This window comes from Rhinoderma darwinii, chromosome 1 (assembly GCF_050947455.1).
Source record: "Rhinoderma darwinii isolate aRhiDar2 chromosome 1, aRhiDar2.hap1, whole genome shotgun sequence".
In the NCBI taxonomy this organism is placed as follows: domain Eukaryota; kingdom Metazoa; phylum Chordata; class Amphibia; order Anura; family Rhinodermatidae; genus Rhinoderma; species Rhinoderma darwinii.
In genome coordinates this window covers 216,497,743-216,525,416 of record NC_134687.1, presented here as the reverse complement: position 1 = coordinate 216,525,416, position 27,674 = coordinate 216,497,743, and the positions used below count along the sequence as shown (strand labels likewise).

Sequence of the window (27,674 nt, the reverse complement as noted above, 5' to 3'; positions counted from 1 at the left end):
CAAAATTCAAACTTTATGCCTTAAAAAAGAAAAATGTATGATCTAACAATGTCTTGACTGTTTAAACTTTAGCACCGTAGCTGATTTTATCAAGTCAAAATAACTTTATACTTTTCTTGTCTAAGTAACCCTTGAAACCACATAACAAAGCACTCCAGGTCAGAATATATATGAGAAGGAGAGAAACGCCGATTTTCCCGCACACGTTTTGGTTTTGGAGAGCCTCGATAGCTCAGTCGGTATAGCATCAGACTTTTAATCTGAGGGTCCAGGGTTCAAGTCCCTGTTCAGGCGTGTGTCTTTTAGAAATCAAGACGTTTCACTTATTTATGATTTGAACATTACGTAGATTTCATACTCTAAAAAAATTATTGGATTAATGATGTAACTTTATGTCTTAAGGATAGAATTAAGTATGATCTAATGATGTCTTGCCGCCTCAAACTTTAGCAGCCTAGAGAATTTCATTAAGACAAAATGAAATTACACTTTTCTCTTCTTCTGAAAGTAGACTTTAAAAGCATATACATTATAACAGTGCTATAGCTCAAAATATAAATGATGATAACACCATCGATTTTCTTGCATATTTTAGTGTTTTATAGAGCCTGGATAGTTTAGTGGGTAGAGTATCACATGAGTCTTTTGAAAAAACAATCTATCACTTATCTATGACTGAAACTCTCTTTGAAACTAAGGTAAATAGTTGATAGAGCATCACACTTTCGATCTGAGGGTACCTGTTCAGGTGTAAGTCTTTTGAAAAACAACCTATCACTTATCCATGACTGAAACTCTCTTTGAAACTAAGAACTAGTCCATGCTTTTAAGATTTCCTGGATGTCAGAACAAAATTTAAACTTTATGCCTTAAAAAAGAAAAATGTATGATCTAACAATGTCTTGACTGTTTAAACTTTAGCACCGTAGCTGATTTTATCAAGTCAAAATAACTTTATACTTTTCTTGTCTAAGTAACCCTTGAAACCACATAACAAAGCACTCCAGGTCAGAATATATATGAGAAGGAGAGAAACGCCGATTTTCCCGCACACGTTTTGGTTTTGGAGAGCCTGGATAGCTCAGTCGGTAGAGCATCAGACTTTTAATCTGAGGGTCCAGGGTTCAAGTCCCTGTTCAGGCGTGTGTCTTTTAGAAATCAAGACGTTTCACTTATTTATGATTTGAACATTACGTAGATTTCATACTCTAAAAAAATTATTTGATTAATGATGTAACTTTATGTCTTAAGGATAGAATTAAGTATGATCTAATGATGTCTTGCCGCCTCAAACTTTAGCAGCCTAGAGAATTTCATTAAGACAAAATGAAATCACACTTTTCTCTTCTTCTGAAAGTAGACTTTAAAAGCATATACATTATAACAGTGCTATAGCTCAAAATATAAATGATGATAACACCATCGATTTTCTTGCATATTTTTGTGTTTTATAGAGCCTGGATAGTTTAGTGGGTAGAGTATCACATGAGTCTTTTGAAAAAACAATCTATCACTTATCTATGACTGAAACTCTCTTTGAAACTAAGGTAAATAGTTGATAGAGCATCACACTTTCGATCTGAGGGTACCTGTTCAGGTGTAAGTCTTTTGAAAAACAACCTATCACTTATCCATGACTGAAACTCTCTTTGAAACTAAGAACTAGTCCATGCTTTTAAGATTTCCTGGATGTCAGAACAAAATTTAAACTTTATGCCTTAAAAAAGAAAAATGTATGATCTAACAATGTCTTGACTGTTTAAACTTTAGCACCGTAGCTGATTTTATCAAGTCAAAATAACTTTATACTTTTCTTGTCTAAGTAACCCTTGAAACCACATAACAAAGCACTCCAGGTCAGAATATATATGAGAAGGAGAGAAACGCCGATTTTCCCGCACACGTTTTGGTTTTGGAGAGCCTGGATAGCTCAGTCGGTAGAGCATCAGACTTTTAATCTGAGGGTCCAGGGTTCAAGTCCCTGTTCAGGCGTGTGTCTTTTAGAAATCAAGACGTTTCACTTATTTATGATTTGAACATTACGTAGATTTCATACTCTAAAAAAATTATTGGATTAATGATGTAACTTTATGTCTTAAGGATAGAATTAAGTATGATCTAATGATGTCTTGCCGCCTCAAACTTTAGCAGCCTAGAGAATTTCATTAAGACAAAATGAAATTACACTTTTCTCTTCTTCTGAAAGTAGACTTTAAAAGCATATACATTATAACAGTGCTATAGCTCAAAATATAAATGATGATAACACCATCGATTTTCTTGCATATTTTTGTGTTTTATAGAGCCTGGATAGTTTAGTGGGTAGAGTATCACATGAGTCTTTTGAAAAAACAATCTATCACTTATCTATGACTGAAACTCTCTTTGAAACTAAGGTAAATAGTTGATAGAGCATCACACTTTCGATCTGAGGGTACCTGTTCAGGTGTAAGTCTTTTGAAAAACAACCTATCACTTATCCATGACTGAAACTCTCTTTGAAACTAAGAACTAGTCCATGCTTTTAAGATTTCCTGGATGTCAGAACAAAATTTAAACTTTATGCCTTAAAAAAGAAAAATGTATGATCTAACAATGTCTTGACTGTTTAAACTTTAGCACCGTAGCTGATTTTATCAAGTCAAAATAACTTTATACTTTTCTTGTCTAAGTAACCCTTGAAACCACATAACAAAGCACTCCAGGTCAGAATATATATGAGAAGGAGAGAAACGCCGATTTTCCCGCACACGTTTTGGTTTTGGAGAGCCTGGATAGCTCAGTCGGTAGAGCATCAGACTTTTAGAAATCAAGACGTTTCACTTATTTATGATTTGAACATTACGTAGATTTCATACTCTAAAAAAATTATTGGATTAATGATGTAACTTTATGTCTTAAGGATAGAATTAAGTATGATCTAATGATGTCTTGCCGCCTCAAACTTTAGCAGCCTAGAGAATTTCATTAAGACAAAATGAAATTACACTTTTCTCTTCTTCTGAAAGTAGACTTTAAAAGCATATACATTATAACAGTGCTATAGCTCAAAATATAAATGATGATAACACCATCGATTTTCTTGCATATTTTTGTGTTTTATAGAGCCTGGATAGTTTAGTGGGTAGAGTATCACATGAGTCTTTTGAAAAAACAATCTATCACTTATCTATGACTGAAACTCTCTTTGAAACTAAGGTAAATAGTTGATAGAGCATCACACTTTCGATCTGAGGGTACCTGTTCAGGTGTAAGTCTTTTGAAAAACAACCTATCACTTATCCATGACTGAAACTCTCTTTGAAACTAAGAACTAGTCCATGCTTTTAAGATTTCCTGGATGTCAGAACAAAATTCAAACTTTATGCCTTAAAAAAGAAAAATGTATGATCTAACAATGTCTTGACTGTTTAAACTTTAGCACCGTAGCTGATTTTATCAAGTCAAAATAACTTTATACTTTTCTTGTCTAAGTAACCCTTGAAACCACATAACAAAGCACTCCAGGTCAGAATATATATGAGAAGGAGAGAAACGCCGATTTTCCCGCACACGTTTTGGTTTTGGAGAGCCTCGATAGCTCAGTCGGTATAGCATCAGACTTTTAATCTGAGGGTCCAGGGTTCAAGTCCCTGTTCAGGCGTGTGTCTTTTAGAAATCAAGACGTTTCACTTATTTATGATTTGAACATTACGTAGATTTCATACTCTAAAAAAATTATTGGATTAATGATGTAACTTTATGTCTTAAGGATAGAATTAAGTATGATCTAATGATGTCTTGCCGCCTCAAACTTTAGCAGCCTAGAGAATTTCATTAAGACAAAATGAAATTACACTTTTCTCTTCTTCTGAAAGTAGACTTTAAAAGCATATACATTATAACAGTGCTATAGCTCAAAATATAAATGATGATAACACCATCGATTTTCTTGCATATTTTAGTGTTTTATAGAGCCTGGATAGTTTAGTGGGTAGAGTATCACATGAGTCTTTTGAAAAAACAATCTATCACTTATCTATGACTGAAACTCTCTTTGAAACTAAGGTAAATAGTTGATAGAGCATCACACTTTCGATCTGAGGGTACCTGTTCAGGTGTAAGTCTTTTGAAAAACAACCTATCACTTATCCATGACTGAAACTCTCTTTGAAACTAAGAACTAGTCCATGCTTTTAAGATTTCCTGGATGTCAGAACAAAATTTAAACTTTATGCCTTAAAAAAGAAAAATGTATGATCTAACAATGTCTTGACTGTTTAAACTTTAGCACCGTAGCTGATTTTATCAAGTCAAAATAACTTTATACTTTTCTTGTCTAAGTAACCCTTGAAACCACATAACAAAGCACTCCAGGTCAGAATATATATGAGAAGGAGAGAAACGCCGATTTTCCCGCACACGTTTTGGTTTTGGAGAGCCTGGATAGCTCAGTCGGTAGAGCATCAGACTTTTAATCTGAGGGTCCAGGGTTCAAGTCCCTGTTCAGGCGTGTGTCTTTTAGAAATCAAGACGTTTCACTTATTTATGATTTGAACATTACGTAGATTTCATACTCTAAAAAAATTATTGGATTAATGATGTAACTTTATGTCTTAAGGATAGAATTAAGTATGATCTAATGATGTCTTGCCGCCTCAAACTTTAGCAGCCTAGAGAATTTCATTAAGACAAAATGAAATTACACTTTTCTCTTCTTCTGAAAGTAGACTTTAAAAGCATATACATTATAACAGTGCTATAGCTCAAAATATAAATGATGATAACACCATCGATTTTCTTGCATATTTTCGTGTTTTATAGAGCCTGGATAGTTTAGTGGGTAGAGTATCACATGAGTCTTTTGAAAAAACAATCTATCACTTATCTATGACTGAAACTCTCTTTGAAACTAAGGTAAATAGTTGATAGAGCATCACACTTTTGATCTGAGGGTACCTGTTCAGGTGTAAGTCTTTTGAAAAACAACCTATCACTTATCCATGACTGAAACTCTCTTTGAAACTAAGAACTAGTCCATGCTTTTAAGATTTCCTGGATGTCAGAACAAAATTTAAACTTTATGCCTTAAAAAAGAAAAATATATGATCTAACAATGTCTTGACTGTTTAAACTTTAGCACCGTAGCTGATTTTATCAAGTCAAAATAACTTTATACTTTTCTTGTCTAAGTAACCCTTGAAACCACATAACAAAGCACTCCAGGTCAGAATATATATGAGAAGGAGAGAAACGCCGATTTTCCCGCACACGTTTTGGTTTTGGAGAGCCTGGATAGCTCAGTCGGTAGAGCATCAGACTTTTAATCTGAGGGTCCAGGGTTCAAGTCCCTGTTCAGGCGTGTGTCTTTTAGAAATCAAGACGTTTCACTTATTTATGATTTGAACATTACGTAGATTTCATACTCTAAAAAAATTATTGGATTAATGATGTAACTTTATGTCTTAAGGATAGAATTAAGTATGATCTAATGATGTCTTGCCGCCTCAAACTTTAGCAGCCTAGAGAATTTCATTAAGACAAAATGAAATTACACTTTTCTCTTCTTCTGAAAGTAGACTTTAAAAGCATATACATTATAACAGTGCTATAGCTCAAAATATAAATGATGATAACACCATCGATTTTCTTGCATATTTTTGTGTTTTATAGAGCCTGGATAGTTTAGTGGGTAGAGTATCACATGAGTCTTTTGAAAAAACAATCTATCACTTATCTATGACTGAAACTCTCTTTGAAACTAAGGTAAATAGTTGATAGAGCATCACACTTTCGATCTGAGGGTACCTGTTCAGGTGTAAGTCTTTTGAAAAACAACCTATCACTTATCCATGACTGAAACTCTCTTTGAAACTAAGAACTAGTCCATGCTTTTAAGATTTCCTGGATGTCAGAACAAAATTTAAACTTTATGCCTTAAAAAAGAAAAATGTATGATCTAACAATGTCTTGACTCTTTAAACTTTAGCACCGTAGCTGATTTTATCAAGTCAAAATAACTTTATACTTTTCTTGTCTAAGTAACCCTTGAAACCACATAACAAAGCACTCCAGGTCAGAATATATATGAGAAGGAGAGAAACGCCGATTTTCCCGCACACGTTTTGGGTTTGGAGAGCCTGGATAGCTCAGTCGGTAGAGCATCAGACTTTTAATCTGAGGGTCCAGGGTTCAAGTCCCTGTTCAGGCGTGTGTCTTTTAGAAATCAAGACGTTTCACTTATTTATGATTTGAACATTACGTAGATTTCATACTCTAAAAAAATTATTGGATTAATGATGTAACTTTATGTCTTAAGGATAGAATTAAGTATGATCTAATGATGTCTTGCCGCCTCAAACTTTAGCAGCCTAGAGAATTTCATTAAGACAAAATGAAATTACACTTTTCTCTTCTTCTGAAAGTAGACTTTAAAAGCATATACATTATAACAGTGCTATAGCTCAAAATATAAATGATGATAACACCATCGATTTTCTTGCATATTTTTGTGTTTTATAGAGCCTGGATAGTTTAGTGGGTAGAGTATCACATGAGTCTTTTGAAAAAACAATCTATCACTTATCTATGACTGAAACTCTCTTTGAAACTAAGGTAAATAGTTGATAGAGCATCACACTTTCGATCTGAGGGTACCTGTTCAGGTGTAAGTCTTTTGAAAAACAACCTATCACTTATCCATGACTGAAACTCTCTTTGAAACTAAGAACTAGTCCATGCTTTTAAGATTTCCTGGATGTCAGAACAAAATTTAAACTTTATGCCTTAAAAAAGAAAAATGTATGATCTAACAATGTCTTGACTGTTTAAACTTTAGCACCGTAGCTGATTTTATCAAGTCAAAATAACTTTATACTTTTCTTGTCTAAGTAACCCTTGAAACCACATAACAAAGCACTCCAGGTCAGAATATATATGAGAAGGAGAGAAACGCCGATTTTCCCGCACACGTTTTGGTTTTGGAGAGCCTGGATAGCTCAGTCGGTAGAGCATCAGACTTTTAATCTGAGGGTCCAGGGTTCAAGTCCCTGTTCAGGCGTGTGTCTTTTAGAAATCAAGACGTTTCACTTATTTATGATTTGAACATTACGTAGATTTCATACTCTAAAAAAATTATTGGATTAATGATGTAACTTTATGTCTTAAGGATAGAATTAAGTATGATCTAATGATGTCTTGCCGCCTCAAACTTTAGCAGCCTAGAGAATTTCATTAAGACAAAATGAAATTACACTTTTCTCTTCTTCTGAAAGTAGACTTTAAAAGCATATACATTATAACAGTGCTATAGCTCAAAATATAAATGATGATAACACCATCGATTTTCTTGCATATTTTTGTGTTTTATAGAGCCTGGATAGTTTAGTGGGTAGAGTATCACATGAGTCTTTTGAAAAAACAATCTATCACTTATCTATGACTGAAACTCTCTTTGAAACTAAGGTAAATAGTTGATAGAGCATCACACTTTCGATCTGAGGGTACCTGTTCAGGTGTAAGTCTTTTGAAAAACAACCTATCACTTATCCATGACTGAAACTCTCTTTGAAACTAAGAACTAGTCCATGCTTTTAAGATTTCCTGGATGTCAGAACAAAATTCAAACTTTATGCCTTAAAAAAGAAAAATATATGATCTAACAATGTCTTGACTGTTTAAACTTTAGCACCGTAGCTGATTTTATCAAGTCAAAATAACTTTATACTTTTCTTGTCTAAGTAACCCTTGAAACCACATAACAAAGCACTCCAGGTCAGAATATATATGAGAAGGAGAGAAACGCCGATTTTCCCGCACACGTTTTGGTTTTGGTTTTGGAGAGCCTCGATAGCTCAGTCGGTAGAGCATCAGACTTTTAATCTGAGGGTCCAGGGTTCAAGTCCCTGTTCAGGCGTGTGTCTTTTAGAAATCAAGACGTTTCACTTATTTATGATTTGAACATTACGTAGATTTCATACTCTAAAAAAATTATTGGATTAATGATGTAACTTTATGTCTTAAGGATAGAATTAAGTATGATCTAATGATGTCTTGCCGCCTCAAACTTTAGCAGCCTAGAGAATTTCATTAAGACAAAATGAAATTACACTTTTCTCTTCTTCTGAAAGTAGACTTTAAAAGCATATACATTATAACAGTGCTATAGCTCAAAATATAAATGATGATAACACCATCGATTTTCTTGCATATTTTTGTGTTTTATAGAGCCTGGATAGTTTAGTGGGTAGAGTATCACATGAGTCTTTTGAAAAAACAATCTATCACTTATCTATGACTGAAACTCTCTTTGAAACTAAGGTAAATAGTTGATAGAGCATCACACTTTCGATCTGAGGGTACCTGTTCAGGTGTAAGTCTTTTGAAAAACAACCTATCACTTATCCATGACTGAAACTCTCTTTGAAACTAAGAACTAGTCCATGCTTTTAAGATTTCCTGGATGTCAGAACAAAATTTAAACTTTATGCCTTAAAAAAGAAAAATGTATGATCTAACAATGTCTTGACTGTTTAAACTTTAGCACCGTAGCTGATTTTATCAAGTCAAAATAACTTTATACTTTTCTTGTCTAAGTAACCCTTGAAACCACATAACAAAGCACTCCAGGTCAGAATATATATGAGAAGGAGAGAAACGCCGATTTTCCCGCACACGTTTTGGTTTTGGAGAGCCTGGATAGCTCAGTCGGTAGAGCATCAGACTTTTAATCTGAGGGTCCAGGGTTCAAGTCCCTGTTCAGGCGTGTGTCTTTTAGAAATCAAGACGTTTCACTTATTTATGATTTGAACATTACGTAGATTTCATACTCTAAAAAAATTATTGGATTAATGATGTAACTTTATGTCTTAAGGATAGAATTAAGTATGATCTAATGATGTCTTGCCGCCTCAAACTTTAGCAGCCTAGAGAATTTCATTAAGACAAAATGAAATTACACTTTTCTCTTCTTCTGAAAGTAGACTTTAAAAGCATATACATTATAACAGTGCTATAGCTCAAAATATAAATGATGATAACACCATCGATTTTCTTGCATATTTTTGTGTTTTATAGAGCCTGGATAGTTTAGTGGGTAGAGTATCACATGAGTCTTTTGAAAAAACAATCTATCACTTATCTATGACTGAAACTCTCTTTGAAACTAAGGTAAATAGTTGATAGAGCATCACACTTTCGATCTGAGGGTACCTGTTCAGGTGTAAGTCTTTTGAAAAACAACCTATCACTTATCCATGACTGAAACTCTCTTTGAAACTAAGAACTAGTCCATGCTTTTAAGATTTCCTGGATGTCAGAACAAAATTCAAACTTTATGCCTTAAAAAAGAAAAATATATGATCTAACAATGTCTTGACTGTTTAAACTTTAGCACCGTAGCTGATTTTATCAAGTCAAAATAACTTTATACTTTTCTTGTCTAAGTAACCCTTGAAACCACATAACAAAGCACTCCAGGTCAGAATATATATGAGAAGGAGAGAAACGCCGATTTTCCCGCACACGTTTTGGTTTTGGTTTTGGAGAGCCTCGATAGCTCAGTCGGTATAGCATCAGACTTTTAATCTGAGGGTCCAGGGTTCAAGTCCCTGTTCAGGCGTGTGTCTTTTAGAAATCAAGACGTTTCACTTATTTATGATTTGAACATTACGTAGATTTCATACTCTAAAAAAATTATTGGATTAATGATGTAACTTTATGTCTTAAGGATAGAATTAAGTATGATCTAATGATGTCTTGCCGCCTCAAACTTTAGCAGCCTAGAGAATTTCATTAAGACAAAATGAAATTACACTTTTCTCTTCTTCTGAAAGTAGACTTTAAAAGCATATACATTATAACAGTGCTATAGCTCAAAATATAAATGATGATAACACCATCGATTTTCTTGCATATTTTTGTGTTTTATAGAGCCTGGATAGTTTAGTGGGTAGAGTATCACATGAGTCTTTTGAAAAAACAATCTATCACTTATCTATGACTGAAACTCTCTTTGAAACTAAGGTAAATAGTTGATAGAGCATCACACTTTCGATCTGAGGGTACCTGTTCAGGTGTAAGTCTTTTGAAAAACAACCTATCACTTATCCATGACTGAAACTCTCTTTGAAACTAAGAACTAGTCCATGCTTTTAAGATTTCCTGGATGTCAGAACAAAATTTAAACTTTATGCCTTAAAAAAGAAAAATGTATGATCTAACAATGTCTTGACTCTTTAAACTTTAGCACCGTAGCTGATTTTATCAAGTCAAAATAACTTTATACTTTTCTTGTCTAAGTAACCCTTGAAACCACATAACAAAGCACTCCAGGTCAGAATATATATGAGAAGGAGAGAAACGCCGATTTTCCCGCACACGTTTTGGTTTTGGAGAGCCTGGATAGCTCAGTCGGTAGAGCATCAGACTTTTAATCTGAGGGTCCAGGGTTCAAGTCCCTGTTCAGGCGTGTGTCTTTTAGAAATCAAGACGTTTCACATATTTATGATTTGAACATTACGTAGATTTCATACTCTAAAAAAATTATTGGATTAATGATGTAACTTTATGTCTTAAGGATAGAATTAAGTATGATCTAATGATGTCTTGCCGCCTCAAACTTTAGCAGGCTAGAGAATTTCATTAAGACAAAATGAAATTACACTTTTCTCTTCTTCTGAAAGTAGACTTTAAAAGCATATACATTATAACAGTGCTATAGCTCAAAATATAAATGATGATAACACCATCGATTTTCTTGCATATTTTTGTGTTTTATAGAGCCTGGATAGTTTAGTGGGTAGAGTATCACATGAGTCTTTTGAAAAAACAATCTATCACTTATCTATGACTGAAACTCTCTTTGAAACTAAGGTAAATAGTTGATAGAGCATCACACTTTCGATCTGAGGGTACCTGTTCAGGTGTAAGTCTTTTGAAAAACAACCTATCACTTATCCATGACTGAAACTCTCTTTGAAACTAAGAACTAGTCCATGCTTTTAAGATTTCCTGGATGTCAGAACAAAATTTAAACTTTATGCCTTAAAAAAGAAAAATGTATGATCTAACAATGTCTTGACTGTTTAAACTTTAGCACCGTAGCTGATTTTATCAAGTCAAAATAACTTTATACTTTTCTTGTCTAAGTAACCCTTGAAACCACATAACAAAGCACTCCAGGTCAGAATATATATGAGAAGGAGAGAAACGCCGATTTTCCCGCACACGTTTTGGTTTTGGAGAGCCTGGATAGCTCAGTCGGTAGAGCATCAGACTTTTAATCTGAGGGTCCAGGGTTCAAGTCCCTGTTCAGGCGTGTGTCTTTTAGAAATCAAGACGTTTCACTTATTTATGATTTGAACATTACGTAGATTTCATACTCTAAAAAAATTATTGGATTAATGATGTAACTTTATGTCTTAAGGATAGAATTAAGTATGATCTAATGATGTCTTGCCGCCTCAAACTTTAGCAGCCTAGAGAATTTCATTAAGACAAAATGAAATTACACTTTTCTCTTCTTCTGAAAGTAGACTTTAAAAGCATATACATTATAACAGTGCTATAGCTCAAAATATAAATGATGATAACACCATCGATTTTCTTGCATATTTTTGTGTTTTATAGAGCCTGGATAGTTTAGTGGGTAGAGTATCACATGAGTCTTTTGAAAAAACAATCTATCACTTATCTATGACTGAAACTCTCTTTGAAACTAAGGTAAATAGTTGATAGAGCATCACACTTTCGATCTGAGGGTACCTGTTCAGGTGTAAGTCTTTTGAAAAACAACCTATCACTTATCCATGACTGAAACTCTCTTTGAAACTAAGAACTAGTCCATGCTTTTAAGATTTCCTGGATGTCAGAACAAAATTCAAACTTTATGCCTTAAAAAAGAAAAATGTATGATCTAACAATGTCTTGACTGTTTAAACTTTAGCACCGTAGCTGATTTTATCAAGTCAAAATAACTTTATACTTTTCTTGTCTAAGTAACCCTTGAAACCACATAACAAAGCACTCCAGGTCAGAATATATATGAGAAGGAGAGAAACGCCGATTTTCCCGCACACGTTTTGGTTTTGGAGAGCCTGGATAGCTCAGTCGGTATAGCATCAGACTTTTAATCTGAGGGTCCAGGGTTCAAGTCCCTGTTCAGGCGTGTGTCTTTTAGAAATCAAGACGTTTCACTTATTTATGATTTGAACATTACGTAGATTTCATACTCTAAAAAAATTATTGGATTAATGATGTAACTTTATGTCTTAAGGATAGAATTAAGTATGATCTAATGATGTCTTGCCGCCTCAAACTTTAGCAGCCTAGAGAATTTCATTAAGACAAAATGAAATTACACTTTTCTCTTCTTCTGAAAGTAGACTTTAAAAGCATATACATTATAACAGTGCTATAGCTCAAAATATAAATGATGATAACACCATCGATTTTCTTGCATATTTTAGTGTTTTATAGAGCCTGGATAGTTTAGTGGGTAGAGTATCACATGAGTCTTTTGAAAAAACAATCTATCACTTATCTATGACTGAAACTCTCTTTGAAACTAAGGTAAATAGTTGATAGAGCATCACACTTTCGATCTGAGGGTACCTGTTCAGGTGTAAGTCTTTTGAAAAACAACCTATCACTTATCCATGACTGAAACTCTCTTTGAAACTAAGAACTAGTCCATGCTTTTAAGATTTCCTGGATGTCAGAACAAAATTCAAACTTTATGCCTTAAAAAAGAAAAATGTATGATCTAACAATGTCTTGACTGTTTAAACTTTAGCACCGTAGCTGATTTTATCAAGTCAAAATAACTTTATACTTTTCTTGTCTAAGTAACCCTTGAAACCACATAACAAAGCACTCCAGGTCAGAATATATATGAGAAGGAGAGAAACGCCGATTTTCCCGCACACGTTTTGGTTTTGGAGAGCCTGGATAGCTCAGTCGGTATAGCATCAGACTTTTAATCTGAGGGTCCAGGGTTCAAGTCCCTGTTCAGGCGTGTGTCTTTTAGAAATCAAGACGTTTCACTTATTTATGATTTGAACATTACGTAGATTTCATACTCTAAAAAAATTATTGGATTAATGATGTAACTTTATGTCTTAAGGATAGAATTAAGTATGATCTAATGATGTCTTGCCGCCTCAAACTTTAGCAGCCTAGAGAATTTCATTAAGACAAAATGAAATTACACTTTTCTCTTCTTCTGAAAGTAGACTTTAAAAGCATATACATTATAACAGTGCTATAGCTCAAAATATAAATGATGATAACACCATCGATTTTCTTGCATATTTTAGTGTTTTATAGAGCCTGGATAGTTTAGTGGGTAGAGTATCACATGAGTCTTTTGAAAAAACAATCTATCACTTATCTATGACTGAAACTCTCTTTGAAACTAAGGTAAATAGTTGATAGAGCATCACACTTTCGATCTGAGGGTACCTGTTCAGGTGTAAGTCTTTTGAAAAACAACCTATCACTTATCCATGACTGAAACTCTCTTTGAAACTAAGAACTAGTCCATGCTTTTAAGATTTCCTGGATGTCAGAACAAAATTTAAACTTTATGCCTTAAAAAAGAAAAATGTATGATCTAACAATGTCTTGACTGTTTAAACTTTAGCACCGTAGCTGATTTTATCAAGTCAAAATAACTTTATACTTTTCTTGTCTAAGTAACCCTTGAAACCACATAACAAAGCACTCCAGGTCAGAATATATATGAGAAGGAGAGAAACGCCGATTTTCCCGCACACGTTTTGGTTTTGGAGAGCCTGGATAGCTCAGTCGGTAGAGCATCAGACTTTTAATCTCAGGGTCCAGGGTTCAAGTCCCTGTTCAGGCGTGTGTCTTTTAGAAATCAAGACGTTTCACTTATTTATGATTTGAACATTACGTAGATTTCATACTCTAAAAAAATTATTGGATTAATGATGTAACTTTATGTCTTAAGGATAGAATTAAGTATGATCTAATGATGTCTTGCCGCCTCAAACTTTAGCAGCCTAGAGAATTTCATTAAGACAAAATGAAATTACACTTTTCTCTTCTTCTGAAAGTAGACTTTAAAAGCATATACATTATAACAGTGCTATAGCTCAAAATATAAATGATGATAACACCATCGATTTTCTTGCATATTTTAGTGTTTTATAGAGCCTGGATAGTTTAGTGGGTAGAGTATCACATGAGTCTTTTGAAAAAACAATCTATCACTTATCTATGACTGAAACTCTCTTTGAAACTAAGGTAAATAGTTGATAGAGCATCACACTTTCGATCTGAGGGTACCTGTTCAGGTGTAAGTCTTTTGAAAAACAACCTATCACTTATCCATGACTGAAACTCTCTTTGAAACTAAGAACTAGTCCATGCTTTTAAGATTTCCTGGATGTCAGAACAAAATTCAAACTTTATGCCTTAAAAAAGAAAAATGTATGATCTAACAATGTCTTGACTGTTTAAACTTTAGCACCGTAGCTGATTTTATCAAGTCAAAATAACTTTATACTTTTCTTGTCTAAGTAACCCTTGAAACCACATAACAAAGCACTCCAGGTCAGAATATATATGAGAAGGAGAGAAACGCCGATTTTCCCGCACACGTTTTGGTTTTGGAGAGCCTGGATAGCTCAGTCGGTATAGCATCAGACTTTTAATCTGAGGGTCCAGGGTTCAAGTCCCTGTTCAGGCGTGTGTCTTTTAGAAATCAAGACGTTTCACTTATTTATGATTTGAACATTACGTAGATTTCATACTCTAAAAAAATTATTGGATTAATGATGTAACTTTATGTCTTAAGGATAGAATTAAGTATGATCTAATGATGTCTTGCCGCCTCAAACTTTAGCAGCCTAGAGAATTTCATTAAGACAAAATGAAATTACACTTTTCTCTTCTTCTGAAAGTAGACTTTAAAAGCATATACATTATAACAGTGCTATAGCTCAAAATATAAATGATGATAACACCATCGATTTTCTTGCATATTTTAGTGTTTTATAGAGCCTGGATAGTTTAGTGGGTAGAGTATCACATGAGTCTTTTGAAAAAACAATCTATCACTTATCTATGACTGAAACTCTCTTTGAAACTAAGGTAAATAGTTGATAGAGCATCACACTTTCGATCTGAGGGTACCTGTTCAGGTGTAAGTCTTTTGAAAAACAACCTATCACTTATCCATGACTGAAACTCTCTTTGAAACTAAGAACTAGTCCATGCTTTTAAGATTTCCTGGATGTCAGAACAAAATTTAAACTTTATGCCTTAAAAAAGAAAAATGTATGATCTAACAATGTCTTGACTGTTTAAACTTTAGCACCGTAGCTGATTTTATCAAGTCAAAATAACTTTATACTTTTCTTGTCTAAGTAACCCTTGAAACCACATAACAAAGCACTCCAGGTCAGAATATATATGAGAAGGAGAGAAACGCCGATTTTCCCGCACACGTTTTGGTTTTGGAGAGCCTGGATAGCTCAGTCGGTAGAGCATCAGACTTTTAATCTCAGGGTCCAGGGTTCAAGTCCCTGTTCAGGCGTGTGTCTTTTAGAAATCAAGACGTTTCACTTATTTATGATTTGAACATTACGTAGATTTCATACTCTAAAAAAATTATTGGATTAATGATGTAACTTTATGTCTTAAGGATAGAATTAAGTATGATCTAATGATGTCTTGCCGCCTCAAACTTTAGCAGCCTAGAGAATTTCATTAAGACAAAATGAAATTACACTTTTCTCTTCTTCTGAAAGTAGACTTTAAAAGCATATACATTATAACAGTGCTATAGCTCAAAATATAAATGATGATAACACCATCGATTTTCTTGCATATTTTTGTGTTTTATAGAGCCTGGATAGTTTAGTGGGTAGAGTATCACATGAGTCTTTTGAAAAAACAATCTATCACTTATCTATGACTGAAACTCTCTTTGAAACTAAGGTAAATAGTTGATAGAGCATCACACTTTCGATCTGAGGGTACCTGTTCAGGTGTAAGTCTTTTGAAAAACAACCTATCACTTATCCATGACTGAAACTCTCTTTGAAACTAAGAACTAGTCCATGCTTTTAAGATTTCCTGGATGTCAGAACAAAATTTAAACTTTATGCCTTAAAAAAGAAAAATGTATGATCTAACAATGTCTTGACTGTTTAAACTTTAGCACCGTAGCTGATTTTATCAAGTCAAAATAACTTTATACTTTTCTTGTCTAAGTAACCCTTGAAACCACATAACAAAGCACTCCAGGTCAGAATATATATGAGAAGGAGAGAAACGCCGATTTTCCCGCACACGTTTTGGTTTTGGAGAGCCTGGATAGCTCAGTCGGTAGAGCATCAGACTTTTAATCTCAGGGTCCAGGGTTCAAGTCCCTGTTCAGGCGTGTGTCTTTTAGAAATCAAGACGTTTCACTTATTTATGATTTGAACATTACGTAGATTTCATACTCTAAAAAAATTATTGGATTAATGATGTAACTTTATGTCTTAAGGATAGAATTAAGTATGATCTAATGATGTCTTGCCGCCTCAAACTTTAGCAGCCTAGAGAATTTCATTAAGACAAAATGAAATTACACTTTTCTCTTCTTCTGAAAGTAGACTTTAAAAGCATATACATTATAACAGTGCTATAGCTCAAAATATAAATGATGATAACACCATCGATTTTCTTGCATATTTTTGTGTTTTATAGAGCCTGGATAGTTTAGTGGGTAGAGTATCACATGAGTCTTTTGAAAAAACAATCTATCACTTATCTATGACTGAAACTCTCTTTGAAACTAAGGTAAATAGTTGATAGAGCATCACACTTTTGATCTGAGGGTACCTGTTCAGGTGTAAGTCTTTTGAAAAACAACCTATCACTTATCCATGACTGAAACTGTCTTTGAAACTAAGAACTAGTCCATGCTTTTAAGATTTCCTGGATGTCAGAACAAAATTTAAACTTTATGCCTTAAAAAAGAAAAATATATGATCTAACAATGTCTTGACTGTTTAAACTTTAGCACCGTAGCTGATTTTATCAAGTCAAAATAACTTTATACTTTTCTTGTCTAAGTAACCCTTGAAACCACATAACAAAGCACTCCAGGTCAGAATATATATGAGAAGGAGAGAAACGCCGATTTTCCCGCACACGTTTTGGTTTTGGAGAGCCTGGATAGCTCAGTCGGTATAGCATCAGACTTTTAATCTGAGGGTCCAGGGTTCAAGTCCCTGTTCAGGCGTGTGTCTTTTAGAAATCAAGACGTTTCACTTATTTATGATTTGAACATTACGTAGATTTCATACTCTAAAAAAATTATTGGATTAATGATGTAACTTTATGTCTTAAGGATAGAATTAAGTATGATCTAATGATGTCTTGCCGCCTCAAACTTTAGCAGCCTAGAGAATTTCATTAAGACAAAATGAAATTACACTTTTCTCTTCTTCTGAAAGTAGACTTTAAAAGCATATACATTATAACAGTGCTATAGCTCAAAATATAAATGATGATAACACCATCGATTTTCTTGCATATTTTAGTGTTTTATAGAGCCTGGATAGTTTAGTGGGTAGAGTATCACATGAGTCTTTTGAAAAAACAATCTATCACTTATCTATGACTGAAACTCTCTTTGAAACTAAGGTAAATAGTTGATAGAGCATCACACTTTCGATCTGAGGGTACCTGTTCAGGTGTAAGTCTTTTGAAAAACAACCTATCACTTATCCATGACTGAAACTCTCTTTGAAACTAAGAACTAGTCCATGCTTTTAAGATTTCCTGGATGTCAGAACAAAATTTAAACTTTATGCCTTAAAAAAGAAAAATGTATGATCTAACAATGTCTTGACTGTTTAAACTTTAGCACCGTAGCTGATTTTATCAAGTCAAAATAACTTTATACTTTTCTTGTCTAAGTAACCCTTGAAACCACATAACAAAGCACTCCAGGTCAGAATATATATGAGAAGGAGAGAAACGCCGATTTTCCCGCACACGTTTTGGTTTTGGAGAGCCTGGATAGCTCAGTCGGTAGAGCATCAGACTTTTAATCTGAGGGTCCAGGGTTCAAGTCCCTGTTCAGGCGTGTGTCTTTTAGAAATCAAGACGTTTCACTTATTTATGATTTGAACATTACGTAGATTTCATACTCTAAAAAAATTATTGGATTAATGATGTAACTTTATGTCTTAAGGATAGAATTAAGTATGATCTAATGATGTCTTGCCGCCTCAAACTTTAGCAGCCTAGAGAATTTCATTAAGACAAAATGAAATTACACTTTTCTCTTCTTCTGAAAGTAGACTTTAAAAGCATATACATTATAACAGTGCTATAGCTCAAAATATAAATGATGATAACACCATCGATTTTCTTGCATATTTTTGTGTTTTATAGAGCCTGGATAGTTTAGTGGGTAGAGTATCACATGAGTCTTTTGAAAAAACAATCTATCACTTATCTATGACTGAAACTCTCTTTGAAACTAAGGTAAATAGTTGATAGAGCATCACACTTTTGATCTGAGGGTACCTGTTCAGGTGTAAGTCTTTTGAAAAACAACCTATCACTTATCCATGACTGAAACTGTCTTTGAAACTAAGAACTAGTCCATGCTTTTAAGATTTCCTGGATGTCAGAACAAAATTTAAACTTTATGCCTTAAAAAAGAAAAATATATGATCTAACAATGTCTTGACTGTTTAAACTTTAGCACCGTAGCTGATTTTATCAAGTCAAAATAACTTTATACTTTTCTTGTCTAAGTAACCCTTGAAACCACATAACAAAGCACTCCAGGTCAGAATATATATGAGAAGGAGAGAAACGCCGATTTTCCCGCACACGTTTTGGTTTTGGAGAGCCTGGATAGCTCAGTCGGTAGAGCATCAGACTTTTAATCTGAGGGTCCAGGGTTCAAGTCCTTGTTCAGGCGTGTGTCTTTTAGAAATCAAGACGTTTCACTTATTTATGATTTGAACATTACGTAGATTTCATACTCTAAAAAAATTATTGGATTAATGATGTAACTTTATGTCTTAAGGATAGAATTAAGTATGATCTAATGATGTCTTGCCGCCTCAAACTTTAGCAGCCTAGAGAATTTCATTAAGACAAAATGAAATTACACTTTTCTCTTCTTCTGAAAGTAGACTTTAAAAGCATATACATTATAACAGTGCTATAGCTCAAAATATAAATGATGATAACACCATCGATTTTCTTGCATATTTTCGTGTTTTATAGAGCCTGGATAGTTTAGTGGGTAGAGTATCACATGAGTCTTTTGAAAAAACAATCTATCACTTATCTATGACTGAAACTCTCTTTGAAACTAAGGTAAATAGTTGATAGAGCATCACACTTTCGATCTGAGGGTACCTGTTCAGGTGTAAGTCTTTTGAAAAACAACCTATCACTTATCCATGACTGAAACTCTCTTTGAAACTAAGAACTAGTCCATGCTTTTAAGATTTCCTGGATGTCAGAACAAAATTTAAACTTTATGCCTTAAAAAAGAAAAATATATGATCTAACAATGTCTTGACTGTTTAAACTTTAGCACCGTAGCTGATTTTATCAAGTCAAAATAACTTTATACTTTTCTTGTCTAAGTAACCCTTGAAACCACATAACAAAGCACTCCAGGTCAGAATATATATGAGAAGGAGAGAAACGCCGATTTTCCCGCACACGTTTTGGTTTTGGAGAGCCTGGATAGCTCAGTCGGTAGAGCATCAGACTTTTAATCTGAGGGTCCAGGGTTCAAGTCCCTGTTCAGGCGCGTGTCTTTTAGAAATCAAGACGTTTCACTTATTTATGATTTGAACATTACGTAGATTTCATACTCTAAAAAAATTATTGGATTAATGATGTAACTTTATGTCTTAAGGATAGAATTAAGTATGATCTAATGATGTCTTGCCGCCTCAAACTTTAGCAGCCTAGAGAATTTCATTAAGACAAAATGAAATTACACTTTTCTCTTCTTCTGAAAGTAGACTTTAAAAGCATATACATTATAACAGTGCTATAGCTCAAAATATAAATGATGATAACACCATCGATTTTCTTGCATATTTTTGTGTTTTATAGAGCCTGGATAGTTTAGTGGGTAGAGTATCACATGAGTCTTTTGAAAAAACAATCTATCACTTATCTATGACTGAAACTCTCTTTGAAACTAAGGTAAATAGTTGATAGAGCATCACACTTTCGATCTGAGGGTACCTGTTCAGGTGTAAGTCTTTTGAAAAACAACCTATCACTTATCCATGACTGAAACTCTCTTTGAAACTAAGAACTAGTCCATGCTTTTAAGATTTCCTGGATGTCAGAACAAAATTTAAACTTTATGCCTTAAAAAAGAAAAATATATGATCTAACAATGTCTTGACTGTTTAAACTTTAGCACCGTAGCTGATTTTATCAAGTCAAAATAACTTTATACTTTTCTTGTCTAAGTAACCCTTGAAACCACATAGCAAAGCACTCCAGGTCAGAATATATATGAGAAGGAGAGAAACGCCGATTTTCCCGCACACGTTTTGGTTTTGGAGAGCCTGGATAGCTCAGTCGGTAGAGCATCAGACTTTTAATCTGAGGGTCCAGGGTTCAAGTCCTTGTTCAGGCGTGTGTCTTTTAGAAATCAAGACGTTTCACTTATTTATGATTTGAACATTACGTAGATTTCATACTCTAAAAAAATTATTGGATTAATGATGTAACTTTATGTCTTAAGGATAGAATTAAGTATGATCTAATGATGTCTTGCCGCCTCAAACTTTAGCAGCCTAGAGAATTTCATTAAGACAAAATGAAATTACACTTTTCTCTTCTTCTGAAAGTAGACTTTAAAAGCATATACATTATAACAGTGCTATAGCTCAAAATATAAATGATGATAACACCATCGATTTTCTTGCATATTTTCGTGTTTTATAGAGCCTGGATAGTTTAGTGGGTAGAGTATCACATGAGTCTTTTGAAAAAACAATCTATCACTTATCTATGACTGAAACTCTCTTTGAAACTAAGGTAAATAGTTGATAGAGCATCACACTTTCGATCTGAGGGTACCTGTTCAGGTGTAAGTCTTTTGAAAAACAACCTATCACTTATCCATGACTGAAACTCTCTTTGAAACTAAGAACTAGTCCATGCTTTTAAGATTTCCTGGATGTCAGAACAAAATTTAAACTTTATGCCTTAAAAAAGAAAAATATATGATCTAACAATGTCTTGACTGTTTAAACTTTAGCACCGTAGCTGATTTTATCAAGTCAAAATAACTTTATACTTTTCTTGTCTAAGTAACCCTTGAAACCACATAACAAAGCACTCCAGGTCAGAATATATATGAGAAGGAGAGAAACGCCGATTTTCCCGCACACGTTGTGGTTTTGGAGAGCCTGGATAGCTCAGTCGGTAGAGCATCAGACTTTTAATCTGAGGGTCCAGGGTTCAAGTCCCTGTTCAGGCGTGTGTCTTTTAGAAATCAAGACGTTTCACTTATTTATGATTTGAACATTACGTAGATTTCATACTCTAAAAAAATTATTGGATTAATGATGTAACTTTATGTCTTAAGGATAGAATTAAGTATGATCTAATGATGTCTTGCCGCCTCAAACTTTAGCAGCCTAGAGAATTTCATTAAGACAAAATGAAATTACACTTTTCTCTTCTTCTGAAAGTAGACTTTAAAAGCATATACATTATAACAGTGCTATAGCTCAAAATATAAATGATGATAACACCATCGATTTTCTTGCATATTTTCGTGTTTTATAGAGCCTGGATAGTTTAGTGGGTAGAGTATCACATGAGTCTTTTGAAAAAACAATCTATCACTTATCTATGACTGAAACTCTCTTTGAAACTAAGGTAAATAGTTGATAGCGCATCACACTTTCGATCTGAGGGTACCTGTTCAGGTGTAAGTCTTTTGAAAAACAACCTATCACTTATCCATGACTGAAACTCTCTTTGAAACTAAGAACTAGTCCATGCTTTTAAGATTTCCTGGATGTCAGAACAAAATTTAAACTTTATGCCTTAAAAAAGAAAAATATATGATCTAACAATGTCTTGACTGTTTAAACTTTAGCACCGTAGCTGATTTTATCAAGTCAAAATAACTTTATACTTTTCTTGTCTAAGTAACCCTTGAAACCACATAACAAAGCACTCCAGGTCAGAATATATATGAGAAGGAGAGAAACGCCGATTTTCCCGCACACGTTTTGGTTTTGGAGAGCCTGGATAGCTCAGTCGGTAGAGCATCAGACTTTTAATCTGAGGGTCCAGGGTTCAAGTCCCTGTTCAGGCGTGTGTCTTTTAGAAATCAAGACGTTTCACTTATTTATGATTTGAACATTACGTAGATTTCATACTCTAAAAAAATTATTGGATTAATGATGTAACTTTATGTCTTAAGGATAGAATTAAGTATGATCTAATGATGTCTTGCCGCCTCAAACTTTAGCAGCCTAGAGAATTTCATTAAGACAAAATGAAATTACACTTTTCTCTTCTTCTGAAAGTAGACTTTAAAAGCATATACATTATAACAGTGCTATAGCTCAAAATATAAATGATGATAACACCATCGATTTTCTTGCATATTTTTGTGTTTTATAGAGCCTGGATAGTTTAGTGGGTAGAGTATCACATGAGTCTTTTGAAAAAACAATCTATCACTTATCTATGACTGAAACTCTCTTTGAAACTAAGGTAAATAGTTGATAGAGCATCACACTTTCGATCTGAGGGTACCTGTTCAGGTGTAAGTCTTTTGAAAAACAACCTATCACTTATCCATGACTGAAACTCTCTTTGAAACTAAGAACTAGTCCATGCTTTTAAGATTTCCTGGATGTCAGAACAAAATTTAAACTTTATGCCTTAAAAAAGAAAAATGTATGATCTAACAATGTCTTGACTCTTTAAACTTTAGCACCGTAGCTGATTTTATCAAGTCAAAATAACTTTATACTTTTCTTGTCTAAGTAACCCTTGAAACCACATAACAAAGCACTCCAGGTCAGAATATATATGAGAAGGAGAGAAACGCCGATTTTCCCGCACACGTTTTGGTTTTTGAGAGCCTGGATAGCTCAGTCGGTAGAGCATCAGACTTTTAATCTGAGGGTCCAGGGTTCAAGTCCCTGTTCAGGCGTGTGTCTTTTAGAAATCAAGACGTTTCACATATTTATGATTTGAACATTACGTAGATTTCATACTCTAAAAAAATTATTGGATTAATGATGTAACTTTATGTCTTAAGGATAGAATTAAGTATGATCTAATGATGTCTTGCCGCCTCAAACTTTAGCAGGCTAGAGAATTTCATTAAGACAAAATGAAATTACACTTTTCTCTTCTTCTGAAAGTAGACTTTAAAAGCATATACATTATAACAGTGCTATAGCTCAAAATATAAATGATGATAACACCATCGATTTTCTTGCATATTTTTGTGTTTTATAGAGCCTGGATAGTTTAGTGGGTAGAGTATCACATGAGTCTTTTGAAAAAACAATCTATCACTTATCTATGACTGAAACTCTCTTTGAAACTAAGGTAAATAGTTGATAGAGCATCACACTTTCGATCTGAGGGTACCTGTTCAGGTGTAAGTCTTTTGAAAAACAACCTATCACTTATCCATGACTGAAACTCTCTTTGAAACTAAGAACTAGTCCATGCTTTTAAGATTTCCTGGATGTCAGAACAAAATTCAAACTTTATGCCTTAAAAAAGAAAAATGTATGATCTAACAATGTCTTGACTGTTTAAACTTTAGCACCGTAGCTGATTTTATCAAGTCAAAATAACTTTATACTTTTCTTGTCTAAGTAACCCTTGAAACCACATAACAAAGCACTCCAGGTCAGAATATATATGAGAAGGAGAGAAACGCCGATTTTCCCGCACACGTTTTGGTTTTGGAGAGCCTGGATAGCTCAGTCGGTATAGCATCAGACTTTTAATCTGAGGGTCCAGGGTTCAAGTCCCTGTTCAGGCGTGTGTCTTTTAGAAATCAAGACGTTTCACTTATTTATGATTTGAACATTACGTAGATTTCATACTCTAAAAAAATTATTGGATTAATGATGTAACTTTATGTCTTAAGGATAGAATTAAGTATGATCTAATGATGTCTTGCCGCCTCAAACTTTAGCAGCCTAGAGAATTTCATTAAGACAAAATGAAATTACACTTTTCTCTTCTTCTGAAAGTAGACTTTAAAAGCATATACATTATAACAGTGCTATAGCTCAAAATATAAATGATGATAACACCATCGATTTTCTTGCATATTTTAGTGTTTTATAGAGCCTGGATAGTTTAGTGGGTAGAGTATCACATGAGTCTTTTGAAAAAACAATCTATCACTTATCTATGACTGAAACTCTCTTTGAAACTAAGGTAAATAGTTGATAGAGCATCACACTTTCGATCTGAGGGTACCTGTTCAGGTGTAAGTCTTTTGAAAAACAACCTATCACTTATCCATGACTGAAACTCTCTTTGAAACTAAGAACTAGTCCATGCTTTTAAGATTTCCTGGATGTCAGAACAAAATTTAAACTTTATGCCTTAAAAAAGAAAAATGTATGATCTAACAATGTCTTGACTGTTTAAACTTTAGCACCGTAGCTGATTTTATCAAGTCAAAATAACTTTATACTTTTCTTGTCTAAGTAACCCTTGAAACCACATAACAAAGCACTCCAGGTCAGAATATATATGAGAAGGAGAGAAACGCCGATTTTCCCGCACACGTTTTGGTTTTGGAGAGCCTGGATAGCTCAGTCGGTAGAGCATCAGACTTTTAATCTGAGGGTCCAGGGTTCAAGTCCCTGTTCAGGCGTGTGTCTTTTAGAAATCAAGACGTTTCACTTATTTATGATTTGAACATTACGTAGATTTCATACTCTAAAAAAATTATTGGATTAATGATGTAACTTTATGTCTTAAGGATAGAATTAAGTATGATCTAATGATGTCTTGCCGCCTCAAACTTTAGCAGCCTAGAGAATTTCATTAAGACAAAATGAAATTACACTTTTCTCTTCTTCTGAAAGTAGACTTTAAAAGCATATACATTATAACAGTGCTATAGCTCAAAATATAAATGATGATAACACCATCGATTTTCTTGCATATTTTTGTGTTTTATAGAGCCTGGATAGTTTAGTGGGTAGAGTATCACATGAGTCTTTTGAAAAAACAATCTATCACTTATCTATGACTGAAACTCTCTTTGAAACTAAGGTAAATAGTTGATAGAGCATCACACTTTTGATCTGAGGGTACCTGTTCAGGTGTAAGTCTTTTGAAAAACAACCTATCACTTATCCATGACTGAAACTGTCTTTGAAACTAAGAACTAGTCCATGCTTTTAAGATTTCCTGGATGTCAGAACAAAATTTAAACTTTATGCCTTAAAAAAGAAAAATATATGATCTAACAATGTCTTGACTGTTTAAAGTTTAGCACCGTAGCTGATTTTATCAAGTCAAAATAACTTTATACTTTTCTTGTCTAAGTAACCCTTGAAACCACATAACAAAGCACTCCAGGTCAGAATATATATGAGAAGGAGAGAAACGCCGATTTTCCCGCACACGTTTTGGTTTTGGAGAGCCTGGATAGCTCAGTCGGTAGAGCATCAGACTTTTAATCTGAGGGTCCAGGGTTCAAGTCCTTGTTCAGGCGTGTGTCTTTTAGAAATCAAGACGTTTCACTTATTTATGATTTGAACATTACGTAGATTTCATACTCTAAAAAAATTATTGGATTAATGATGTAACTTTATGTCTTAAGGATAGAATTAAGTATGATCTAATGATGTCTTGCCGCCTCAAACTTTAGCAGCCTAGAGAATTTCATTAAGACAAAATGAAATTACACTTTTCTCTTCTTCTGAAAGTAGACTTTAAAAGCATATACATTATAACAGTGCTATAGCTCAAAATATAAATGATGATAACACCATCGATTTTCTTGCATATTTTCGTGTTTTATAGAGCCTGGATAGTTTAGTGGGTAGAGTATCACATGAGTCTTTTGAAAAAACAATCTATCACTTATCTATGACTGAAACTCTCTTTGAAACTAAGGTAAATAGTTGATAGAGCATCACACTTTCGATCTGAGGGTACCTGTTCAGGTGTAAGTCTTTTGAAAAACAACCTATCACTTATCCATGACTGAAACTCTCTTTGAAACTAAGAACTAGTCCATGCTTTTAAGATTTCCTGGATGTCAGAACAAAATTTAAACTTTATGCCTTAAAAAAGAAAAATATATGATCTAACAATGTCTTGACTGTTTAAACTTTAGCACCGTAGCTGATTTTATCAAGTCAAAATAACTTTATACTTTTCTTGTCTAAGTAACCCTTGAAACCACATAACAAAGCACTCCAGGTCAGAATATATATGAGAAGGAGAGAAACGCCGATTTTCCCGCACACGTGTTGGTTTTGGAGAGCCTGGATAGCTCAGTCGGTAGAGCATCAGACTTTTAATCTGAGGGTCCAGGGTTCAAGTCCCTGTTCAGGCGTGTGTCATTTAGAAATCAAGACGTTTCACTTATTTATGATTTGAACATTACGTAGATTTCATACTCTAAAAAAATTATTGGATTAATGATGTAACTTTATGTCTTAAGGATAGAATTAAGTATGATCTAATGATGTCTTGCCGCCTCAAACTTTAGCAGCCTAGAGAATTTCATTAAGACAAAATGAAATTACACTTTTCTCTTCTTCTGAAAGTAGACTTTAAAAGCATATACATTATAACAGTGCTATAGCTCAAAATATAAATGATGATAACACCATCGATTTTCTTGCATATTTTTGTGTTTTATAGAGCCTGGATAGTTTAGTGGGTAGAGTATCACATGAGTCTTTTGAAAAAACAATCTATCACTTATCTATGACTGAAACTCTCTTTGAAACTAAGGTAAATAGTTGATAGAGCATCACACTTTCGATCTGAGGGTACCTGTTCAGGTGTAAGTCTTTTGAAAAACAACCTATCACTTATCCATGACTGAAACTCTCTTTGAAACTAAGAACTAGTCCATGCTTTTAAGATTTCCTGGATGTCAGAACAAAATTTAAACTTTATGCCTTAAAAAAGAAAAATATATGATCTAACAATGTCTTGACTGTTTAAACTTTAGCACCGTAGCTGATTTTATCAAGTCAAAATAACTTTATACTTTTCTTGTCTAAGTAACCCTTGAAACCACATAACAAAGCACTCCAGGTCAGAATATATATGAGAAGGAGAGAAACGCCGATTTTCCCGCACACGTTTTGGTTTTGGAGAGCCTGGATAGCTCAGTCGGTAGAGCATCAGACTTTTAATCTGAGGGTCCAGGGTTCAAGTCCTTGTTCAGGCGTGTGTCTTTTAGAAATCAAGACGTTTCACTTATTTATGATTTGAACATTACGTAGATTTCATACTCTAAAAAAATTATTGGATTAATGATGTAACTTTATGTCTTAAGGATAGAATTAAGTATGATCTAATGATGTCTTGCCGCCTCAAACTTTAGCAGCCTAGAGAATTTCATTAAGACAAAATGAAATTACACTTTTCTCTTCTTCTGAAAGTAGACTTTAAAAGCATATACATTATAACAGTGC

General features: G+C 33.9%; 29 non-coding genes across 29 annotated transcripts; all 29 read left to right on the top strand.

The window, feature by feature from the left end:
• Positions 1-1,070: 1,070 nt before the first annotated feature.
• On the top strand, positions 1,071-1,143 carry TRNAK-UUU (transfer RNA lysine (anticodon UUU)). Its single transcript has one exon. It is a non-coding gene; the product is annotated as a tRNA-Lys (tRNA).
• A 776-nt stretch (positions 1,144-1,919) lies between these two features.
• TRNAK-UUU (transfer RNA lysine (anticodon UUU)) lies at positions 1,920-1,992 on the top strand. The gene has a single exon. It is a non-coding gene; the product is annotated as a tRNA-Lys (tRNA).
• Positions 1,993-4,419: 2,427 nt separating this feature from the next.
• Positions 4,420-4,492, top strand: TRNAK-UUU (transfer RNA lysine (anticodon UUU)). The gene has a single exon. It is a non-coding gene; the product is annotated as a tRNA-Lys (tRNA).
• A 776-nt stretch (positions 4,493-5,268) lies between these two features.
• On the top strand, positions 5,269-5,341 carry TRNAK-UUU (transfer RNA lysine (anticodon UUU)). The gene has a single exon. It is a non-coding gene; the product is annotated as a tRNA-Lys (tRNA).
• A 776-nt stretch (positions 5,342-6,117) lies between these two features.
• On the top strand, positions 6,118-6,190 carry TRNAK-UUU (transfer RNA lysine (anticodon UUU)). The gene has a single exon. It is a non-coding gene; the product is annotated as a tRNA-Lys (tRNA).
• Positions 6,191-6,966: 776 nt separating this feature from the next.
• TRNAK-UUU (transfer RNA lysine (anticodon UUU)) lies at positions 6,967-7,039 on the top strand. The gene has a single exon. It is a non-coding gene; the product is annotated as a tRNA-Lys (tRNA).
• Positions 7,040-7,821: 782 nt separating this feature from the next.
• On the top strand, positions 7,822-7,894 carry TRNAK-UUU (transfer RNA lysine (anticodon UUU)). Its single transcript has one exon. It is a non-coding gene; the product is annotated as a tRNA-Lys (tRNA).
• A 776-nt stretch (positions 7,895-8,670) lies between these two features.
• TRNAK-UUU (transfer RNA lysine (anticodon UUU)) lies at positions 8,671-8,743 on the top strand. The gene has a single exon. It is a non-coding gene; the product is annotated as a tRNA-Lys (tRNA).
• Positions 8,744-10,374: 1,631 nt separating this feature from the next.
• On the top strand, positions 10,375-10,447 carry TRNAK-UUU (transfer RNA lysine (anticodon UUU)). The gene has a single exon. It is a non-coding gene; the product is annotated as a tRNA-Lys (tRNA).
• A 776-nt stretch (positions 10,448-11,223) lies between these two features.
• On the top strand, positions 11,224-11,296 carry TRNAK-UUU (transfer RNA lysine (anticodon UUU)). The gene has a single exon. It is a non-coding gene; the product is annotated as a tRNA-Lys (tRNA).
• Positions 11,297-12,072: 776 nt separating this feature from the next.
• TRNAK-UUU (transfer RNA lysine (anticodon UUU)) lies at positions 12,073-12,145 on the top strand. Its single transcript has one exon. It is a non-coding gene; the product is annotated as a tRNA-Lys (tRNA).
• Positions 12,146-12,921: 776 nt separating this feature from the next.
• Positions 12,922-12,994, top strand: TRNAK-UUU (transfer RNA lysine (anticodon UUU)). The gene has a single exon. It is a non-coding gene; the product is annotated as a tRNA-Lys (tRNA).
• Positions 12,995-13,770: 776 nt separating this feature from the next.
• TRNAK-UUU (transfer RNA lysine (anticodon UUU)) lies at positions 13,771-13,843 on the top strand. Its single transcript has one exon. It is a non-coding gene; the product is annotated as a tRNA-Lys (tRNA).
• Positions 13,844-14,619: 776 nt separating this feature from the next.
• On the top strand, positions 14,620-14,692 carry TRNAK-UUU (transfer RNA lysine (anticodon UUU)). Its single transcript has one exon. It is a non-coding gene; the product is annotated as a tRNA-Lys (tRNA).
• A 776-nt stretch (positions 14,693-15,468) lies between these two features.
• On the top strand, positions 15,469-15,541 carry TRNAK-UUU (transfer RNA lysine (anticodon UUU)). The gene has a single exon. It is a non-coding gene; the product is annotated as a tRNA-Lys (tRNA).
• Positions 15,542-16,317: 776 nt separating this feature from the next.
• On the top strand, positions 16,318-16,390 carry TRNAK-UUU (transfer RNA lysine (anticodon UUU)). The gene has a single exon. It is a non-coding gene; the product is annotated as a tRNA-Lys (tRNA).
• Positions 16,391-17,166: 776 nt separating this feature from the next.
• TRNAK-UUU (transfer RNA lysine (anticodon UUU)) lies at positions 17,167-17,239 on the top strand. The gene has a single exon. It is a non-coding gene; the product is annotated as a tRNA-Lys (tRNA).
• Positions 17,240-18,015: 776 nt separating this feature from the next.
• Positions 18,016-18,088, top strand: TRNAK-UUU (transfer RNA lysine (anticodon UUU)). The gene has a single exon. It is a non-coding gene; the product is annotated as a tRNA-Lys (tRNA).
• A 776-nt stretch (positions 18,089-18,864) lies between these two features.
• On the top strand, positions 18,865-18,937 carry TRNAK-UUU (transfer RNA lysine (anticodon UUU)). The gene has a single exon. It is a non-coding gene; the product is annotated as a tRNA-Lys (tRNA).
• Positions 18,938-19,713: 776 nt separating this feature from the next.
• On the top strand, positions 19,714-19,786 carry TRNAK-UUU (transfer RNA lysine (anticodon UUU)). Its single transcript has one exon. It is a non-coding gene; the product is annotated as a tRNA-Lys (tRNA).
• A 776-nt stretch (positions 19,787-20,562) lies between these two features.
• TRNAK-UUU (transfer RNA lysine (anticodon UUU)) lies at positions 20,563-20,635 on the top strand. Its single transcript has one exon. It is a non-coding gene; the product is annotated as a tRNA-Lys (tRNA).
• Positions 20,636-21,411: 776 nt separating this feature from the next.
• TRNAK-UUU (transfer RNA lysine (anticodon UUU)) lies at positions 21,412-21,484 on the top strand. Its single transcript has one exon. It is a non-coding gene; the product is annotated as a tRNA-Lys (tRNA).
• A 776-nt stretch (positions 21,485-22,260) lies between these two features.
• Positions 22,261-22,333, top strand: TRNAK-UUU (transfer RNA lysine (anticodon UUU)). Its single transcript has one exon. It is a non-coding gene; the product is annotated as a tRNA-Lys (tRNA).
• Positions 22,334-23,109: 776 nt separating this feature from the next.
• TRNAK-UUU (transfer RNA lysine (anticodon UUU)) lies at positions 23,110-23,182 on the top strand. Its single transcript has one exon. It is a non-coding gene; the product is annotated as a tRNA-Lys (tRNA).
• A 776-nt stretch (positions 23,183-23,958) lies between these two features.
• On the top strand, positions 23,959-24,031 carry TRNAK-UUU (transfer RNA lysine (anticodon UUU)). Its single transcript has one exon. It is a non-coding gene; the product is annotated as a tRNA-Lys (tRNA).
• Positions 24,032-24,807: 776 nt separating this feature from the next.
• On the top strand, positions 24,808-24,880 carry TRNAK-UUU (transfer RNA lysine (anticodon UUU)). The gene has a single exon. It is a non-coding gene; the product is annotated as a tRNA-Lys (tRNA).
• A 776-nt stretch (positions 24,881-25,656) lies between these two features.
• TRNAK-UUU (transfer RNA lysine (anticodon UUU)) lies at positions 25,657-25,729 on the top strand. Its single transcript has one exon. It is a non-coding gene; the product is annotated as a tRNA-Lys (tRNA).
• A 776-nt stretch (positions 25,730-26,505) lies between these two features.
• Positions 26,506-26,578, top strand: TRNAK-UUU (transfer RNA lysine (anticodon UUU)). Its single transcript has one exon. It is a non-coding gene; the product is annotated as a tRNA-Lys (tRNA).
• A 776-nt stretch (positions 26,579-27,354) lies between these two features.
• TRNAK-UUU (transfer RNA lysine (anticodon UUU)) lies at positions 27,355-27,427 on the top strand. The gene has a single exon. It is a non-coding gene; the product is annotated as a tRNA-Lys (tRNA).
• The last annotated feature ends 247 nt before the right edge of the window (positions 27,428-27,674 follow it).